This window comes from Coregonus lavaretus (assembly GCF_964263955.1).
Source record: "Coregonus lavaretus genome assembly, chromosome: 2".
Classification (NCBI taxonomy): Eukaryota; Metazoa; Chordata; class Actinopteri; order Salmoniformes; family Salmonidae; genus Coregonus; species Coregonus lavaretus.
In genome coordinates this window covers 74,001,678-74,024,115 of record NC_139989.1, presented here as the reverse complement: position 1 = coordinate 74,024,115, position 22,438 = coordinate 74,001,678, and the positions used below count along the sequence as shown (strand labels likewise).

The 22,438-nt window shown below is 39.8% G+C and overlaps 1 protein-coding gene and 1 pseudogene across 2 annotated transcripts in view; both read left to right on the top strand.

The window, feature by feature from the left end:
• Positions 1-22,438, top strand: part of LOC311150807 (uncharacterized protein) — a gene marked incomplete at both ends in the record, with an annotated part of 72,667 nt that overhangs the window by 37,858 nt on the left and 12,371 nt on the right. The window lies entirely within an intron of this gene.
• Positions 563-22,438, top strand: part of LOC311150818 — a 22,047-nt pseudogene continuing 171 nt past the window's right edge. The window contains exons 1-12 of the transcript XR_014615236.1: positions 563-655; positions 5,663-5,779; positions 6,173-6,257; positions 6,387-6,615; positions 7,026-8,794; positions 14,735-14,835; positions 15,840-16,013; positions 17,942-18,115; positions 19,125-19,298; positions 20,306-20,479; positions 21,224-21,270; positions 21,679-22,438. The exon at positions 21,679-22,438 is cut by the window's right edge and continues 171 nt beyond it. The product of XR_014615236.1 is annotated as an uncharacterized misc_RNA (transcript). The remainder of the gene's footprint in view (positions 656-5,662; positions 5,780-6,172; positions 6,258-6,386; positions 6,616-7,025; positions 8,795-14,734; positions 14,836-15,839; positions 16,014-17,941; positions 18,116-19,124; positions 19,299-20,305; positions 20,480-21,223; positions 21,271-21,678) is intronic.

Below are 22,438 nucleotides of genomic sequence, written 5' to 3'. Positions count from 1 at the left end.
TGTTAGCAAACTGATATGTGACATGTATTAATGCCACAATAACATGCAAAACAGGAAAGGCCACCTGCCCTGAATGACGGGTCGCCACTTGCTGAGGTATAGACCTTGATCTGCTTTACACAACAACAAAAAACTGTTATACATTATAACCTAGCCTACTTTAAATAATATAAAATCTCTTAATTGTTGCAAAAAACCTTTCTGTATAGATCACTGATCCCCCCCAGATCAATCAAGCCTGTTTTAGCCCTTCTGTCTACATTCTCAGATACGTTTAGAAAAGAACAGATTCAAAAATAATAAATGGCCGACAAATAAGTGTGAGACATGGCCTTGTGTTGCTGCACTGTCTATAACTACCTTAACAAACAGTAACTTATTATTATTATTGACAGTTACCATGGAGAAGAGATATTCATGTGATTGCATTAAATCACCTGACTGTTTCGATATGTCTGTTAGTAAATGTTTTATAAGAGATAATTAATAAATTATAACAATTTACATTAAAGAATTACTGTGTTAACTACAACCAACATGTTGGATCTCTGTTTAGGGGTCAGTTCTCTAAAATGAGTCTCTCAGGGGAGAGAGAGGAGTGGGGCCCTGCCTCTAAAATGAGTCTCTCTGGGGAACATGACACCAAAGATAAGAGGTGAGATGACAATTTTGTTTAAGAATTATTATTTAATCAGAAATGGTTGCTTATGGGTACCTTCAATATTTCTGTTCTCAGATGTTTAATTAAAAGATTTTAGATGTGTATAATTATTATTATTATTATTGCAAAACGCTATATATCCATTGTTGAGCTGAAATGAGATGAATGCACTTACTGTAAATCTGAATGACAGGTCGCCACTGCTCCAAAGCAATTACATGTGGTACAGAAACCACTGACTCGCTGCATGTTTCTATTATCAAGACACCTGCTGGTACCTCTTAACTGGTTAGTACAGCTCATGAGGTGTCCTAAATATCTGCCAACTAGGTGGGACGCTTATGAATAAAGAGGCTTCATGCATAGCTTTAATTTATACCCATAAGAGTAGGACTAAATGGCTTTATTCTCAGCACTTATACGACACATTTTCTACTCTGAGACACTTTTTTGATATGGGCCCAGATCTCAAAATATTGTTTTAAAAAACGAATCATTTTTGTTTTACATAATAAAAAATGAATATTACTAATGTACCCGACTTTAAAGACTTGGTTTAGTTTATTGGGTTGCTCTGCTCATGTCCGCGTTCTGAAACTGTCCGCGTCCCGGTACAGAACTGTCCGCGTCCACGTACGGTTTGGCGCCAAGCATATTGTCCAGTTACGCGCAGAGTGGTCTGAGGTGATGTTGGGGAACAACGACGGAGTTCGTTACAGTGTTGAGACACGGATGTCTATTGTTCAATTTGCTTTTTTTGCGTAATGGTCAGTGACAGTATGAGTGTTGCCAGATCCTTTTCACTCGCTATCCTTGTTTAATTGTGTGGTTCACCGGATTCGTCATCATCCTCGAGGGACAGACGAACGACCTGCTAGCTAGCCAAGCTAGTCGGTACAGCTAGCTAAGCTAGCTACTCTACCAGCAGCATCCTAGTTATCCTAGCTACCACTACATCATCACCGGCTGCCTGCTTTTCTTGTGGACCGATGGAGCTCCCTGGTTGTTTCTTCCACCTGTTAAATACCGTGGAGGGCTTCTCCCTCTCTTGTTGACGGATGCTGGCTACCTACCATCCCTCTGTCCGGTTCTCCTCTCTTCACTAGATGGACGGTAACTTTAGTGTTTAACCCCTCTGTGTCCAAGGACTGAACTTTTGAATATTATTTTCGTGGCGCATCAAGTGACATTTTTTACAACGTTTATTTCTGATAAAATTAGTTAATTGCATCCGCCATGGAGCCCAGTTCCATAATATTACCTTCTGTCCCTGGTTATGAAGTAATCGCGAAAAAACAGGCCTTATGTTTGGGCATTTTTCACCCTACCAGCTCCTATTAGTTCTATTGAGCTCCGTGACACCGACTCGCCTTCAGAACGTTCTATTCCCAGTCCATTGTTCTGCGTCACAATACCAAATTCACTATTGTTATCAATGAGACCTGCCTGCGTTAACCCTGTTGGTTTACCTCAGGTAACTTATTATTAACAAGGTTATGGCTACTTGGTGAACGTTAACCCTGTAGGTTTACCTCAGGTAACTTACTAGTAACAAGGTTATGGCTACTTGGTGAGCGTTAACCCTGTTGGTTTACCTCAGGTAACTTATTATTAACAAGGTTACAGCTACTTGGTGAGCGTTAACCCTGTAGGTTTACCTCAGGTAACTTATTATTAACAAGGTTACAGCTACTTGGTGAGCGTTAACCCTGTTGGTTTACCTCAGGTAACTTATTATTACCAAGGTTACAGCTACTTGGTGAGCGTTAACCCTGTAGGTTTACCTCAGGTAACTTATTATTAACAAGGTTACAGCTACTTGGTGAGCGTTAACCCTGTTGGTTTACCTCAGGTAACTTATTATTAACAAGGTTACAGCTACTTGGTGAGCGTTAACCCTGTAGGTTTACCTCAGGTAACTTATTATTAACAAGGTTACGGCTACTTGGTGAGCGTTAACCCTGTAGGTTTACCTCAGGTAACTTATTATTAAAAAGGTTACAGCTACTTGGTGAGCGTTAACCCTGTAGGTTTACCTCAGGTAACTTATTATTAACAAGGTTATGGCTACTTGGTGAGCGTTAACCCTGAGTACATGTTGTGGTCACCTATAGTGAGGTGAGACACAGTTTAAGAGGCGATGGCTGGTGGATAGCCATCAAACATTAAACATTTTCTGGTCATGGTTAACCATATTTGTTTTAAGAAAAAAAGTGTACAATCTAAACAAAACGCATGTCCCTGTCCTCTTTTTCAAGATGTGGCCGATTTTAAACAGCCAGAAGACATTTTTTAATTAAGAAATAACAATTTTTTTGACGACTTGTTTCTAAATGGCTGCTGGATAATTTGATATGCATCGAAATCTTCGTTCATAGGCATCAAATTGAGCGAATGCTGCGCAGGTTCACTGAGTTGCAAACCAAATGGGTATAATGGGGTGATTATTGTCTAATCTGGTGGTCTAGCTAATGGATCTGTAGATCAGACGCAGTTGCTACCTCAGATTATGAGCCTAAGCCTAGCAAGTGTCATGAAGTGTCAGGTCTCTTGCAGTGGTCTAAGGCCACTAGAGATCCTGGTTCGAATCCAGACTGTCATAGCCGGCCGCGACCGGGAGACCCATGACTAAAAAAAATGTAAATGTAATGAATGAGTTATGTAGTACCCACATACGGCCACAAGGAGGAGAAAGAGTGCCATAAACCCATACTGTTTTTTGCCATATAAACCCTAAACCTAAAAATTAATCAAATGTATTTATAAAGACCTTTTTACACCAGCAGATGTCACAAAGTGCTATACAGAAACTCTTACCCTACTTATAACCTATTTTAGCCGTAACCCCTAATTCTAGGGTAGGGTAGCCTAGAACACTTTTAGAAACTATTTTAATAATATTATTATCTTAGTAAATACAATCATAGTATTAAATAGCGTTTTGATTATTTTGTTGTTATTTTATTATTTATATATTATTGCAAGGCAGAACACTTGATAAACATTATTTTTATTTTTCAAATGTGGTTTCAACTGGGTGACCTAGTAACCTCTGTGTGAAAGTCTAGAAATTGGCATGGGACAGGTGGGTCAGGTTTGAGACTGATCTAAGGAATTAACAAGAAAAATACACTTTATTTCTCAGCTGCCTCACCAAGACTATATGTCCCATGATTTTCTAAGATGGTCACTCATTACTTTAGTTAGCCTTATATCTCGTATTAGGCCTGTGATACTTTTGGAAGAGCAATTAAATAGTGACTATAGCAGGTGTTGAACCCCAGGTAAATAATCACTAGTCAGATGCTCCAACCTCAACCCTAGTTTACATGCATTATAGAAAATAATCTTTAATATCTGATATTGGGAGTAAATAACCTCGGAATAGAAAAGACAAGAGTGCATCTTCCAGCCCGCCAATAAATTACATCAAATCAAATCAAATGTTATTTGTCACATACACGTGTTTAGCAGATGTTATAGCGGGTGTAGCGAAATGCTTGTGCTTCTAGCTCCGACAGTGCAGTAATATCTAACAAGTAATATCTAACAATTTCACAACATCTACCCAATACACACAAATCTAGTAAGGAATGGAATTTAAGAATATATACATATATGGACAAGCAATGACAGAGCGGCATGGACTAAGATACAGTAGAATATTCTAGAATAGATTGCAGTATATACATAAGAGATGAGTAGTGCAAGATATGTAAACATTATTAAAGTGACTAGCGTTCCATTTCTTAAATTGGCCAGTGATTTCAATAGGCAGCAGCAGCCTCTAATGTGCTAGTTAGTGATGGCTATTTAACAGTCTGATGTCTGATGGCCTTGAGATAGACGCTGTTTTTCAGTCTCTCATTCCCAGCTTTGATGCACCTGTACTGACCTCGCTATTGGATGATAGCGGGGTGAACAGGCAGTGGCTCGGGTGGTTGATGAATCTGACAATGAATGTACTAGGAAAATACGTTTTTCTCGACCAGAGGTGACTAAATTAATGTTCAGGCTTATTGCGTTAGCAGTGTGGAAAGGGACAGTAAAAAGCGTGTGCAGGAGTTTTCCTGTGAGGGGGAGTGGTGGTGTATCCAGGGAGAAAACTAAACTAACCTTCTGAAATGTCATTAATGGTCTTATGCTGCCATCTATTGGAATTATTTAGCAACTGCAGTAGTACTGAATAAAGTATATCCTTACTAAAGTAGTAATTACTCAGAATTTCAAAATATGACATTTTCTAGTTCATTTTACCATTTACAACAATAAAATAACAATTTATAGCATAGCACAATGAAACTGACAAAAACCAAAAACACCATACATTTAGTTAATTACAAAAAATAAATAAAAAACGATGTATTTAGATGGGTGACATTATCTGCCAAAGTAACACCTCGATCAAGCGTTCTTTTTGATTATTATTACTGTGTAAAACCTAGCAGTACTACTTATTTCTCTGAGAGTGAGGCAGATATATATTATTACTGTGTAAAACCTAGCAGTACTACTTATTTCTCTGAGAGTTAGGCAGATATATATTATTACTGTGTAAAACCTAGCAGTACTACTTATTTCTCTGAGAGTTAGGCAGATATATTATTACTGTGTAAAACCTAGCAGTACTACTTATTTCTCTGAGAGTGAGGCAGATATATTATTACTGTGTAAAACCTAGCAGTACTACTTATTTCTCTGAGAGTGAGGCAGATATGTAGCATTTTGCAATAAAAACATGATTATTTGGCTCTCTGAAATGAAACCATCAAGTGATAGATTTTAAACAAATACATGTCTGTCATTGATCAACCCCATGCCATGATTAGATAGTGAAAAAACTCACCAATCTCTTTCATAATTTCTTTAAACTATAAAAGCTAATTGACCAACATTTCTGAAAATGGATAGATAGCGTTTTGGAATGAAACTCTTCTTATGTTTCCCCATCTGAGTTCAGAGTAGATGAGAGACATAATGTTTGTCTCTGTTGTTTTGAAGTCCAGTCAAGCAGGAGAGACCAGCCTCCCCTGTACCCAGCTGTGTGTCCATGAAGAGTGACTGGTCTATGGAACAACCTATAGTGTTTAGAGAGGGAGACTCTTCTAGTGAACAAAGGTAAGAAGAACTCATGGGTCATGGTCAGTGAGTTAAACAACACTGTCTCTAGTCATTTCTCCTCTCCCATTTTCCCATTTCTTTTTGTTGTTTTCATAATCCATAGGCTAATCATTTTTTCCATTTTCATAGTCCTGAAACAATATTAAACTAACACAACATTCCCTCCCTGTGTGTGTGTGTGTGTGTGTGTGTGTGTGTGTGTGTGTTAAACTAACACAACATTCCCTGTGTGTGTGTGTGTGTGTGTGTGTGTGTGTGTGTGTGTGTGTGTGTGTATTAAACTAACACAACATTCCCTGTGTGTGTGTGTGTGTGTGTGTGTGTGTGTGTGTGTGTGTGTGTGTTTGCGCTCCCTGGATGAGGAAATATAATCTCATGTTTTGTCCACAGAAACCAACAGGAGAGATCAGAGTCAAATATTCCCAGTGGTCAGTCTTCCCAGAGTCATCAAACAGACCTGGCCTCCATATTCAGTGTATGTGGTCCTGTTATGTACATTTGTTTTTGTTTACCTCAAGTAAAGTTGATCTGTCAATCATTCATTCATGTGTTAATGAGAAAGCATTTAGTCTCTTGCTTAACTGATTTACTTGATTTATTTCAGTTGCTTGAAGAGAATATTATGACATTTGTGAAGAAGGAGCTGAAGATGTTCAAGATGATTCTTAGTCCAGAACTCCCAGAAGGCTTTGAGAGTCAGAAGCAGGATAAGGAAGTGGTGGATGCTGAAGATGAGAAGCAGGAGAGCAGTGCCAGAGAGGGGGCTCTGAAGATCACACTGCACGTCCTGAGGAAAATGAACCAGAAGGAGCTTGCTGACACACTGGAGAAAAGTAAGAGCTGTCTGCCTCATGTTGAATGCTGTTTTATAACAAACATTTAAAAGCTTTAGCTAAAGTACAGCTAAAGTAGCTGTGTAACTCAATGATATTGTAGCAGCCTTAACACAACACCTAGTGACCTCATCAAGTAGCAGCAGGGATGTGTTGTGTTGAGAGAGAGAGAGAGAGAGAGAGAGAGAGAGAGAGAGAGAGAGAGAGAGAGAGAGAGAGAGAGAGAGAGAGAGAGAGAGAGAGAGAATAATATAATCAGTTACACCAGTCTGTAATGCATTATGAAAACATGTATACAGTCAGTTAAGAGACTAAATTATTTTCATTTAAAATGTTATAACAGTCCTACAATATTGTAGGCATTAAAACAGACGTAATATTAATATCCTCTGTGTTATTTCTTCATTCAGATGAGCTTGCTGTGATTTGCCAACGTGAACTCAAATCTAATCTAAAGAAGAAGTTTCAATGTGTATTTGAGGGGATCGCTAAACAAGGAAACCCAACACTTCTCAATAAGATCTACACAGAGCTCTACATCACAGAGGGTGGAACAGGAGAGGTCAATAATGAACATGAGCTGAGACAGATTGAGACAACAACCAGGAAACAAGCAAGACCAGAGACTGCAGTCAAATGTAACGACATCTTCAGACCCTTAACTGGACAAGACAAACTTATCAGAACTGTGCTGACAAAGGGAGTCGCTGGCATTGGAAAAACAGTCTCTGTGCAGAAGTTCATTCTGGACTGGGCTGAAGGAAAAGCAAATCAGGATGTCCAATTTGTATTTTCATTCCCTTTTCGGGAGCTGAATTTGATGAAAAAGGAAAAACACACTTTGACTGAACTTCTCAATCACTTCTCAATGGAAACCAAATAATCAAGAATCTCCAACTACGACAAGTACAAAGTTCTGTTCATCTTTGATGGTCTGGATGAGTGCCGACTGCCCCTAGACTTCCAGAAGAACAAGATATGTTGTGACGTCACAGAGTCAACCTCAGTGGATGTTCTGCTGACAAATCTCATCAAGGGAAATCTGCTTCCCTCTGCCCTCCTCTGGATAACTACCCGACCTGCAGCAGCCAATAAGATCCCTTCAGTGTGTGTTGACCAGGTGACAGAGGTACGAGGGTTCAATGACCCACAGAAGGAGGAGTACTTCAGGAAGAGATTCAGTGATGAGGACCTGGCCAGCAGAATCATCTCACACATAAAGACATCAAGGAGCCTCCACATCATGTGCCACATTCCAGTCTTCTGTTGGATTTCTGCAATAGTCCTTGAACACGTGCTGAAACATAAGAGAGAAGAGATGCCCAAGACTCTGACTGAGATGTTCATACACCTTGTGGAGTTTCATACCAAACAGAAGAATGATAAGTATCTTGGGAAAGAAGAGACAGGTCCACACTGGAATAAAGAGAGCATTCTGTCACTGGGAAAACTGGCTTTTCAACAGCTTGTGAATGGCAATCTGATTTTCTATGAAGAAGACCTGAAAGAGGCTGGCATTGATGTCAATGAAGCCTCTGTGTACTCAGGATTGTGCACACAGCTTTTTAAAGAGGAATGTGTGCTGTACCAGGAGAAGGTGTACTGCTTCGTGCATCTGAGCATTCAGGAGTTTCTGGCTGCTGTATATGTGCTCCTCTCATTCATCAACAACAATGAGAATCTAATGGCCAAACGTCACTCAACGTCCAGCAACTTTTTTGCACTGTTCAGAGACAAGCCTGAAGTTACTTTCTACAAGAGTGCTGTGGATAAATCCTTACAAAGTGAGACGGGAAACCTGGACCTTTTCCTCCGCTTCCTTCTGGGCCTCTCACTGGAGTCCAATCAGAAGCACTTACGAGGTCTACTGACAAAGACAAGAAGCAGCTCACAGAGCCATGAAGAAACAGTCAAGTACATCAAGGAGAAGATCAGGGAGAATCCCTCTCCAGAGAGGTGCATCAATCTGTTCCACTGTCTGAATGAACTGAATGACCATTCTCTAGTGGAAGAAATCCAAAGCTACCTGAGCTCAAGAAGTCTCTCAGAAGAAGAACCGTCACCTGCACAGTGGTCAGCTCTGGTCTTTGTGTTGCTGACTTCAGAAAAGGAGCTGGATGTGTTTGACCTGAAGAAATACTCCAGATCAGAGGAAGGTCTTCTGAGGCTGATGCCAGTGGTCAATGCCTCCAGAGCTGCTCTGTGAGTACATACAATGACATTTAAGTACTAATCATCAGGAAGAAATATTCAGTTGAGAGAAATATATGTATTATAATATATATTGAGGAACATATTGAATCAATGCATTGATGTTTATATTAGTATAACAATATGACCATACAATTCTAGGAGACAGAAGATTAATATATATGTTGTTTAAGAGAATAAACCAAATGCATCTGCCATTGTCCTTCTACACTACTGGTGTTAAATTAAGTGTGTTTGTGAAATCATGATGATCTCTCTGTCAGGTTGTCAGGCTGTGGAGTCACAGAGGAAGGCTGTGCTTCTCTGGTCTCAGCTCTGAAGTCAAACCCTTCACACCTGAGAGAGCTGGATCTGAGTAACAATGACCTGAAGGATTCAGGAGTGAAGCTGCTCACTGATGGACTGGGGAATCCCCACTGTAAACTGGAGACTCTGAGGTCAGTATTCCTGTAGTTGGTCAACAAGTGATAACTGTTCACCAGATCCACATGTGTTTACCAGGCACACATAGTCCACACCATATGTGTTTGGACAGTGAAGCTTACAGTTTTACATTTGGTGCTATGCTCCAGCATTTTGGATTTGAGATATAATGTTTCATATTTGGTGACAGTATATAATGTCACCGTTTATTTGAGGTTAATGGTGAGAGGTTAGCATGTTTTGTTGTAGCCTCTGTAACTTTCTCACTCATTATTATTCATGATTCATTCATAAATAAATAAAAATAAATATGCCATTTAGCAGACGCTTTTATCCAAAGCGACTTACAGTCATGCGTGCATACATTTTTTTGTATGGGTGGTCCCGGGGATCGAACCCAAAACCTTGGCGTTACAATTCATGACTTTTCTTAATCATGTCATCATCAGGATTAATTTAGTAGTGTTGAGAAACATGTTATCTACTCACTTAGACAGAAAATTACTCCAGTCATCATCCACCATTCAGTTACTATTGGACAAAACATAACCCAAAACACAACCAAAACAAACTGCAAATGCAACCAACGAGTTAGGGACCAAATACTCAACTTTGACTACTTTAATACATTATAAGTGAATTGGTCAGAATACTTATGACTTGTTAAAATAGGGGGACTAGATACATAAAGTGCTTTCATTTCTAAATGGTGAAACAGATATGTATGAAAATACCCTCAAATAAAAGGTGACATTATATACTGTCACCTCATATGAAACATTTGATCTCAAATCCAAAATGCTGGAGTACAGAGCCACATTTAAAATGTTAGCGTCACTGTCAAAATATATATGGTGTGGACTGTATACTCAATACAATCTAAATCTGATACCTCACTGTCTGTCTTTTGACTGATACTGCTTTTTAAACTGCTCTGGTCAGTCTACTCAAATATTTGTACTATACATTTTTCTATCTACAAGCAATTCTTTGATAATTTGTCATTTCTAATAATGATACATTAATTTATGAATAGATATGTCAGCTTTCAGGATGCTGATATATCTGAATATGTTGAAAAAAATATACTGCCACTATTTTAACCACCAAAGAATTGCAGTGTGGTTTTAATATGATGTGACTCTTTGCAGGCTGTCACGCTGTCTAGTCACAGAGGAAAGCTGTGCTTCTTTGGTCTCAGCTCTGAAGTCAAACCTTTCACACCTGAGAGAGCTGGATCTGAGTAACAATGACCTAAAGGATTCAGGAGTGAAGCTGCTCTCTGCTGGACTGGGGAATCCCCACTGTAAACTGGAGACTCTGAGGTCAGTATTCCTGTAGTTGGTCAATAAGTGATAATTGTTCACCAGATCCACATGTGTTTACCAGGCACACATAGTCCACACCATATGTGTTTGGACAGTGAAGCTTACAGTTTTACATGTGGTGCTATGCTCCAGCCTTTTAGATTTGAGATAGAATGTTTCATATTAGGCAACAGTATATAATGTCTCCTTTTATTTGAGGTTAATGGTGAGAGGTTAGAATGTTTTGTTGTAGCCTCTGTAACTTTCTCATTCATTATTATTCATGATTCATTCATGATTTTTCTTAATCATGTCATCATCAGGATTAATTTAGTAGTGTTTAGAAACATGTTATCTACCCACTTAGAAAGTAAATTACTCAAAACCAAAGAATAGCAGTGTGGTTTTAAAATGATTATATTTGTCTCTCTACAAGCAATACTTTGATAATTTGTTATTTTTAATAACGATAAATCCATTCATGAATAGATATGGCAGGTTTCAGGACACTGATATATCTGAAAATGTTTAAATAATATACTGCCACATTTTTCACCACCAAAGAATAGCAGTGTGGTTTTAATATAATTTTACTCTTTGCAGGCTGTCAGGCTGTCTATTCACAGAGGAAGGCTGTGCTTCTCTGGTCTCAGCTCTGAAGTTAAACCCCTCACACCTGAGAGAGCTGGACCTGAGTAACAATGACCTAAAGGATTCAGGAGTGAAGCTGCTCTCTGCTGGACTGGAGAATCCCCACTGTAAACTGGAGACTCTGAGGTCAGTATTCCTGTATCACTCAATGAACACACACACACTGGACACACACTGGGGACACACACACACACACACAGGACACCCACATAATACACACACACACACACTGGACACACACACACTAGACACACACACAAACACACACACTGGACACACACTCATTGGACAACACACACACACACTGGACACACACACAAACACACACTGGACACACACACATACACACACACACTGGAGACACACACACATGCAATGATTAATTTAGTAGTGTTTAGAAACATGTTATCTATATAATAATATAATATAATATGCCATTTAGCAGACGCTTTTATCCAAAGCGACTTACAGTCGTGCGTGCATACATTTTTTGTGTATGGGTGGTCCCGGGAATCGAACCCACTACCTTGGCGTTACAAGCGCCGTGCTCTACCAGCTGAGCTACAGAGGACCACGATCTACTGTTAATAATTTTACATTCATTCATTTATGTACAGTACCAGTCAAAAGTTTGGACACATCTACTCCTTCAAGGGTTTTTCTTTATTTTTACTAGTTTTTACATTGTAGAATAATAGTGAAGACATCAAAACTTTGAAATAACACATATGGAATCATGTAGTAACCAAAGAAGTGTTAAACAAATTAAAATATGTTTTATATTTGAGATTCTTCAAATAGCCACCATTTGCCTTGATGACAGCTTTGCACACTCTTGGCATTCTCTCAACCAGCTTCACCTGGAATGCTTTTCCAACAGTCTTGAAAGAGTTCCCACATATGCTGAGCACTTGTTGGCTGCTCTTCCTTTACTCTGCGTTCCAACTCATCCCAAACCATCTCAATTGGGTTGAGGTCGGGTGATTGTGGAGGCCAGGTCATCTGATGCAGCACTCCATCACTCTCCTTGGTCAGATAGCCCTTACACAGCCTGGAGGTGTGTTGGGTCATTGTCCTGTTGAAAAACAAATGATAGTCCCACTAAGCGCAAACCAGATGGGATGGCGTATCGCTGCAGAATGCTGTGGTAGCCATGCTGGTTCAGTGTGCCTTGAATTCGAAATAATTCACAGACAGTGTCACCAGCAAAGCACCCCCACACCATCACACCTCCTCCTCCATGCTTCACGGTGGGAACCACAATTGCAAAGATCATCCGTTCACCTACTCTGCGTCTCACAAAGACACGGCGGTTGGAACCAAAAATCTCAAATTTGGACCCGTCAGACCAAAGGACAGATTTCCACCGGTCTAATGTCCGTTGCTCATGTTTCTTGGCCAAAGCAAGTCTCTTTCTTCTACAATGTAAAAATTAGTTTTAAATGTAAAAAATACATTTGAATGAGTAGGTGTGTTCAAACTTTTGACTGGTAGAGTATACAGTTGAAGTCGGAAGTTAACATACACTTAGGTTGGAGTCATTAAAACTTGTTTTTCAACCACTCCACAAATTTCTTGTTAACTAACTCTAGTGTTGGCAAGTCGGTTAGGACATCTACTTTGTGCATGACACAAGTAATTTTTCCAACAATTGTTTACAGACAGATTATTTCACTTATAATTCACTTCATCACAATTCTAGTGGGTCAGAAGTTTACACTAAGTTGACTGTGCCTTTAAACAGCTTGGAAAATTCCAGAAAATGATGTCATGGCTTTAGAAGCTTCTGATAGGCTAATTGACATCATTTGAGTCAATTGGAGGTGTACCTGTGGATGTATTTCAGGGCCTACCTTCAACCTCAGTGCCTCTTTGCTTGACATCATGGGATAATCAAAAGAAATCAGCAAAGACCTCAGAAATAGATTTGTAGACCTCCACAAGTCTGGTTCATCCTTGGGAGCAATTTCCAAACGCCTGAAGGTACCACGTTCATATGTACAAACAATAGTACGCAAGTATTAACACCATGGGACCATGCTGCCGTCATACTGCTCAGGAAGGAGATGTGTTCTGTCTCCTAGAGATTAACGTACTTTGGTGCGAAAAGTGCAAATCAATCCCAGAACAACAGCAAAGGACATTGTGAAGATGCTGGAGGAAACAGGTACAAACTTATCTATTTCCACAGTAAAACAAGTCCTATATTTACATTTTAGCAGACGCTCTTATCCAGAGCGACTTACAGTTAGTGAGTGCATACATTTTTCATACTGGCCCCCCGTAGGAATCGAACCCACAACCCTGGCGTTGCAAGCGCCATGCTCTACCAACTGAGGTACAGGAGGCCTATATAAACAAGTATAAATGTATCTATATCCACAGTAAAACGAGTCCTATATCGACATAACCTGAAAGGCTGCTCAGCAAGGAAGAAGCCAATGCTCCAAAACCGCCATAAAAAAGCCAGACTACGGTTTGCAACTGCACATTGGGACAAAGATCGTACTTTTCTGAGAAATGTCCTCTGGTCTGATGAAACAAAAATATAACTGTTTGGCCATAATGACCATTGTTATGTTTGGAGGAAAAAGGGGGATGCTTGCAAGCCGAAGAACACCATCCCAACTGTGAAGCACAGGGGTGGCAGCATCATGCTGTGGGGGTGCTTTGCTGCAGGAGGGCCTGGTGCACGTCACAAAATAGATGGCATCATGAGGAAGGAAAATATTATGTGGATATATTGAAGCAACATCTCAAGACATTAGTCAGGAAGTTAAAGCTTGGTCGCAAATGGGTCTTCCCAATGGAAAATGACCCCAAGCATACTTCCAAAATTGTGTCTAAATGGCTTAAGGACAACTAAGTCAAGGTATTGGAGTGGCCAAGGTATTGGAGTGGCCATCACAAAGCCCTGACCTCAATCCTATAGAAAATGTGTGGGCAGAACTGAAAAAGCGTGTGCGAGCAAGGAGGCCTACAAACCTGACTCAGTTACACCAGCTCTGTCAGGAGAAATGGGCCAAAATTCACCCAATTTATTGTGGGAAGCTTGTGGAAGGCTACCCGAAACGTTTGACCCAAGTTAAACAATTTAAAGGCAATGCTACGATACACTAATTGAGTGCATGTAAACTTCTGACCCACTGGGAATGCGATGAAATAAATAAAAGCTGAAATAAATCATTCTCTCTACTATTATTCTGACATTTCACATTCTTAAAATAAAGTGTTGATCCTAACTGACCTAAGACAAGGAATCTTTACTATGATTAAATGTCAGGAATGATGAAAAACTGAGTTTAAATGTATTTGGTTAAGGTGTATGTAAACTTCCGACTTCAACTGTATATACATATATGAATAGATATTCCAGGTTTCAGGTCTCTGATGTATCTGAAAATGTTGAACAAACATATAGCAGTGTGATTTTAATAGGATTTTATTCTTGCAGGCTGTCAGGCTGTCGAATTACAGTGGGAGATTGTGCTTCTCTGGTCTCAGCTCTGAAATCAAACCCCTCACACCTGAGAGAGCTGGATCTGAGTAACAATCACCTGAAGGATTCAGGAGTGAAGCTGCTCTCTGCTGGACTGGGGAATCCCCACTGTAAACTGGAGACTCTGAGGTCAGTATTCCTGTAGTTGGTCAACAAGTGATAACTGTTCACCAGATCCACATGTGTTTACCAGACACACATAGTCCACATCATATGTGTTTGGATAGTGAAGCTTACAGTTTTACATTTGGCGCTATGCTCCATCATTTTGGATTTGAGATATAATGTTTCATATTAGGCAACAGTACAGAATGTCACCTTTTATTTGATGTTAATGGTGAGAGGTTAGCATGTTTTGTTGTAGCCTCTGTAACTTTCTCATTCATTATTATTCATGATTCATTCATGATTTTTCTTAATCATGTCATCATCAGGATTAATTTAGTAGTGTTTAGAAACATGTTATCTACTCACTTAGACAGAAAATTACTCCAGTCATCATCCACCATTCAGTTACTATCGGGCAAAACATAACCCAAAACACAACCAAAACAAACTGCAAATGCAACCAACAAGTTTGGGACTAAATACTAAATTTTGACTACTTTAATACACTATAGGTGAATTGGTCAGTATACTTATGACTTCTTGAAATAGGGGGACTAGATACATAAAGTGCTTTCATTTCTAAATGGTGAAACAGATATGTATGAAAATACCCTCAAATAAAAGGTGACATTATATACTGTCACCTCATATGAAACATTTGATCTCAAATCCAAAATGCTGGAGTATAGAGCCACATTTAAAATGTTAGCGTCACTGTCAAAATATATATGGTGTGGACTGGATACTCAATACAATCTAAATCTGATACCTCACTGTCTGTCTTTTGACTGATACTGCTTTTTAAACTGCTCTGGTCAGTCTACTCAAATATTTGTACTTTACATTTTTCTCTCTACAAGCAATACTTTGATAATTTGTCATTTCTAATAATGATACATTAATTTATGAATAGATATGGCAGGTTTCAGGACACTGATATCTGAAAATGTTGAAAAAATATACTGCCACTATTTTCACCACCAAAGAAAAGCAGTGTGGTTTTAATATGATTTGACTCTTTGCAGGCTGTCAGGCTGTCTAGTCACAGAGGAAGGCTGTGCTTCTCTGGTCTCAGCTCTGAAGTCAAACCCCTCACACCTGAGAGAGCTGGATCTGAGTAACAATGACCTGAAGGATTCAGGAGTGAAGCTGCTCTCTGCTGGACTGGGGAATCCCCACTGTAAACTGGAGACTCTGAGGTCAGTATTCCTGTAGTTGGTCAACAAGTGATAACTGTTCACCAGATCCACATGTGTTTACCAGGCACACATAGTCCACACCATATGTGTTTGGACAGTGAAGCTTACAGTTTTACAGTGGTGTGAAAAAGTGTTTGTCCCCTTTCTGATTTCTTATTTGTTTGCATGTTTGTCACACTTAAATGTTTCAGATCATCAAACAAATTTAAATATTAGTCAAAGATAACACAAGTAAACACAAAATGCAGTTTTGAAATGAAGGTTGTTATTATTAAGGGAAAACAAAATCCAAACCCACATGGCCCTGTGTGAAAAAGTGATTGCCCCCTACAACCTAATAACTGGTTGGGCCACCCTAAGCAGCAACAACTGCAATCAAACATTTGAATTCCAATGAAGTTTTTACAGCGCTGTGGAGGAATTTTGGCCCACTCATCTTTGCAGAATTGTTGTAATTCAGCCACATTGGAGGGTTTTCGAGCATGAACTGCCTTTTTAAGGTCATGCCACAGCATCTCAATAGGATTCAGGTCAGGACTTTGACTAGGGCACTCCAAAGTCTTCATTTTGTTTTTCTTCAGCCATTCAGAGGTGAACTTGCTGGTGTGTTTTGGATCATTGTCCTGCTGCAGAATCCAAGTTCGCTTCAGCTTGAGGTCACAAACGGATGGCCGGACATTCTCCTTCAGGATTTTTTCGTAGACAGCAGAATTCATGGTTCCATTTATCACAGCAAGTCTTCCAGGTCCTGAAGCAGCAAAACAGGCCCAGACCATCACACTACCACCACCATATTTTACTGTTGGTATGATGTTCTTTTTCTGAAATGCGGTGTTACTTTTATGCCAGATGTAATGGGACACACACCTTCCAAAAAGTTCAACTTTTGTCTCGTCAGTCCACAGAGTATTTTCCCAAAGGTCTTGGGGATCATCAAGATGTTTCCTGGCAAAAACGAGACGAGCCTTAATGTTTTTTTTGCTCAGCAGTGGTTTTCGTCTTGGAACTCTGCCATGCAGGCCATTTCTGCCCAGTCTCTTTCTTATGGTGGAGTCATGAACACTGACTTTAACTGAGTAAGTGAGGCCTGCAGCTCTTTGGATGTTGTTGTGGGGTCTTTTGTGACCTCTTGGATGAGTCGTCGCTACGCTCTTGGGGTCATTTTGGTCGGCCGGTCACACCTGGGAAGGTTCACCACTGTTCCATGTTTTCGCCATTTGTGGATAATGGCTCTCACTGTGGTTCGCTGGAGTCCCAAAGCTTTAGAAATGGCTTTATAACCTTTTCCAGACTGATGGATCTCAATTACTTTCTTTCTCATTTGTTCCTGAATTTCTTTGGATCTCGGCATGATGTCTAGCATTTGAGGATCTTTTGGTCTACTTAACTTTGTCAGGCAGGTCCTATTTAAGTGATTCCTTGATTGAGAACAGGTGTGGCAGTAATCAGGCCTGGGTGTGGCTAGAGGAATTGAACTCAGGTGTGATAAACCACAGTTGAGTTGTGTTATAACAGGGGGGGCAAACACATTTTCACATAGGGCCATGTAGGTTTGGATTTTGTTTGCCCTTAATAATAACAACCTTCATTTCAAAACTGCATTTTGTGTTTACTTGTGTTATCTTTGACTAATATTTAAATTTGATTGATGATCTGAAACATTTAAGTGTGACAAACATGCAAACAAATAACAAATCAGGAAGGGGGCAAACACTTTTTCACACCACTGTATTTGTACTTTTATATTTGTCTCTCTACAAGCAAAACTTTGATAATTTGTCATTTCTAATAATGATACATCCATTTATGAATAGATATGGCAGGTTTCAGGACACTGATATATCTGAATATATTGAAAAAATATACTGCCACTATTTTCACCACCAAAGAATAGCAGTGTGGTTTTAATATGATTTGACTCTTTGCAGGCTGTCAGGCTGTCTAGTCACAGAGGAAGGCTGTGCTTCTCTCGTCTCAGCTCTGAAGTCAAACCCCTCACACCTGAGAGAGCTGGATCTGAGTAACAATGACCTGAAGGATTCAGGAGTGAAGCTGCTCTCTGCTGGACTGGGGAATCCCCACTGTAAACTGGAGACTCTGAGGTCAGTATTCCTGTAGTTGGTCAACAAGTGATAACTGTTCACCAGATCCACATGTGTTTACCCGGCACAAATAGTCCACACCATATGTGTTTGGACAGTGAAGCTTACAGTTTTACATTTGGCGCTATGCTCCAGCATTTTGGATTTTAGATAGAATGTTTCATATTAGGCGACAGTACAGAATGTCACCGTTTATGTGATGTTAATGGTGAGAGGTTAGCATGTTTTGTTGTAGCCTCTGTAACTTTCTAATTCATTATTATTCATGATTCATTCATTATTTGTATTAATCATGGCATCATTAGGATTAATTTAGTACTGTTTAGAAACATGTTATCTACTCACTTAGACAGAAGATTAATCCAGTCATCATCCACCATTCAGTTACTTTAGGTCAAAACATAACCCAAAACACAACCAAAACAAACTGCAAATGCAACCAACGAGTTTGGGACCAAATACTAAACTTTTGACTACTTTAATACACTATAAGTGAATTGGTCAAAATACTTATGTCTTCTTCAAATAGGGGGACTAGATACGTAAACTGCTTTTATTTTTCTAATGGTGAAAGATATATGTATGAAAATACCCTCAAATAAAAGGTGACATTATATACTGTCACCTCATATGAACAATTTGATCTCAAATCCAAAATGCTGGAGTACAGAGCCACATTTAAAATGTTAGCTTCACTGTCAAAATAGATATGGTGTGGACTTTATACTCAATAAAATCTAAATCTGATACCTCACTGTCTGTCTTTTGACTGATACTGCTTTTTAAACTGCTCTGGTCAGTCTACTCAAATATTTGTACTTTTATATTTGTCTCTCTACAAGCAATACTTTGATAATTTGTCATTTCTAATAATGATACATACATTTATGAATAGATATGGCAGGTTTCAGGACACTGATATATCTGAATATGTTGAAAAAATATACTGCCACAATTTTCACCACCAAAGAATAGCAGTGTGATTTTAATATGATTTGACTCTTTGCAGGCTGTCAGGCTGTCTAGTCACAGAGGAAGGCTGTGCTTCTCTGGTCTCAGCTCTGAAGTCAAACCCCTCACACCTGAGAGAGCTGGATCTGAGTAACAATGACCTGAAGGATTCAGGAGTGAAGCTGCTCTCTGCTGGACTGGGGAATCCCCACTGTAAACTGGAGACTCTGAGGTCAGTATTCCTGTAGTTTGTCAACAAGTGATAACTGTTCACCAGATCCACATGTGTTTACCAGGCACACATAGTCCACACCATATGTGTTTGGACAGTGAAGCTTACAGTTTTACATTTGGTGCTATGCTCCAGCATTTTGGATTTGAGATAGAAAGTTTCATATTAGGCGACAGTACAGAATGTCACCGTTTATGTGATGTTAATGGTGAGATGTTAGCATGTTTTGTTGTAGCCTCTGTAACTTTCTCATTCATTATTATTCATGATTCATTCATGATCTTTCTCAATCATGGCATCAACAGGATTACTTTAGTAGTGTATAGAAACATGTTTTCTACTCACTTAGACAGAAGATGAAAATTACTCCAGTCATCATCCACCATTCAGTTACTATTGGGCAAAACATAACCCAAAACACAACCAAAACAAACTGCAAATGCAACCAACGGGTTTGGGACCAAATATTAAACTTTTGACTACTTTAATACACTATAAGTGAATTGGTCAGAATACTTATGACTTCTTCAAATGGGGGACTAGAAACATAATGTGCTTTCATTTTTCTAAACGGTGAAACAGATATGTATTAAAATATCCTAAAATAAAAGGTGACATTATATAATGTCACCTCATATGAACAATTTGATCTCAAATCCAAAATGCTGGAGTATAGAGCCACATTTAAAATGTCAGCTTCACTGTCAAAATAGATATGGTGTGGACTGTATACTCAATACAATCTAAATCTGATACCTCACTGTCTGTCTTTTGACTGATACTGCTTTTTAAACTGCTCTGGTCAGTCTACTCAAATATTTGTACTATACATGTTTCTCTCTACAAGCAATATTATGATAATTTCTAATAATGATACATTAATTTATGAATAGATATGGCAGGTTTCAGGACACTGATGTATCTTAATATGTAGAAAAAATATACTGCCACTATTTTCACCACCAAAGAATAGCAGTGTGATTTTAATATGATTTGACTCTTTGCAGGCTGTCAGGCTGTCTAGTCACAGAGGAAGGCTGTGCTTCTCTGGTCTCAGCTCTGAAGTCAAACCCCTCACACCTGAGAGAGCTGGATCTGAGCTACAATCACCCAGGAGACTCAGGAGTCAGACTGCTCTCTGCTGGACTGGAGGATCCACACTGCAGACTGGAGAAACTCAAGTATGTAGAGGGTTTATGTCAATGTTCATATCAGACATGTTGGAGTTATCAGGCTAGTTAAGACAAATATTCTGACAACCACTTGGACTAAGTTATATAAAGACTGTGTGTGTGTGTGTGTGTGTGTGTGTGTGTGTGTGTGTGTGTGTGTGTGTGTGTGTGTTCACACACTGAACACACACTGGACACACACACTGGACACACACTGAACACACACCCACACTGGACACACACACACACACTGGATACACACACACACTGGGCACAAAAACACTGGACACAAAAACACTGGACACACACACACACAGAACATACACACACACACTCACACACAGGACAAACACAAACTTGACACACACACACACAGGACACACACATACACACACACACACTGGACACACACACAGACTGGACACACACACTGGACACACACACACACTGGACACACACTCACTGGACACACACACACAAACACTGGACACACACTGGACACACACTGGACACACACACACACTGGACACAAACACACTGGACACACACACACACACACTGGACACACACACACACACACGACACACACACACACTGGACATACACACACACACACACACTGGACATACACACACACACTGGACACACACACACACACATTGGACACACACACACACACTGGACACACACACAAACTGGACACACACACACACATTATTCAATGACTGTCTGTTCTTCTGCTTACCGCTACAGTGTGGAACATGGTGGAGAGAACACAATGAAACCTGGACTTAGAAAATGTGAGTGTTGACTGCTTTGAAGAATATGACTAAGAATAAGTCTTAATTCAAGTGAGAGTTGCTTTGACAATGTGTGTGTCTGTGTATGTGTGTGGCATGTTCCTGTTACATTAGAAATGTGTGTGTGTGTTCATTGTGTGTGTGTGTTTGTTCAGGATGTGTGTGTGTGTTCAGGGTGTGTGTGTGTTCAGTATGTGTGTGTGTGTGTGTGTGTGTAATTAATGGGAATAAGTGTGTTTTATATTACCATACAGTATAACATATGATCATTCAACAAGTCTCAAGTTACCTTAACTTCTCCTTTTGATACCTAGAAACATCTACATTAAAGGAATTAGTGAAAAGTGAGTTAACATTCTAATGTGAATGATGATGATTTCTAATATTGTGTCTGGTTTCATCCATCAGATGTCTGTGATCTCACACTGGACCTAAACACAGTAAACAGACTCCTCTCTCTGTCTGAGGACAACAGAAAGGTGACATGGAGGTCAGAGGAGCAGCCGTATCCTGATCACCCAGAGAGATTTGAGGTCTGGCCTCAGGTGCTGTGTAGAGAGGGTCTGACTGGGCGCTGTTACTGGGAGGTAGAGTGGAGTGGGGAAGGGGCTGATATAGGAGTGACATATAAAGGAATCAGCAGGAGAGGAGTGAGTTATGACTTTAGGATTGGATGTAATGACAAGTCCTGGAGTCTGTTCTGCTCTGACAACCGTTACTCTGCCAGGCACAATAATAAGTCCACTACCATAGACGTCCCCTCCTCCATCTCCCACAGAGTAGGAGTGTATCTGGACTGGCCAGCCGGCACTCTGTCCTTCTACAGAGTCTCCTCTGACACACTGACCCACCTGTACACATTCCACTCCACATTCACTGAGACCCTCTATCCAGGGTTTTATGTTTGGTATAAATCCTCAGTGACCCTGTAAATAATAACCATGGTAACACTGACACACACACACACACACACACACTGGACACACACTGGACACACACACAACCACTGGACACACACACACTGGACACAAACACTGGATACACACACACACACACACACTGGACTCAAACAAACACACACACACACACTCACACTGGACACACACACACACACTGAACACTCACACTGGACACACACACACACACACACACTGGACAAACACAAACA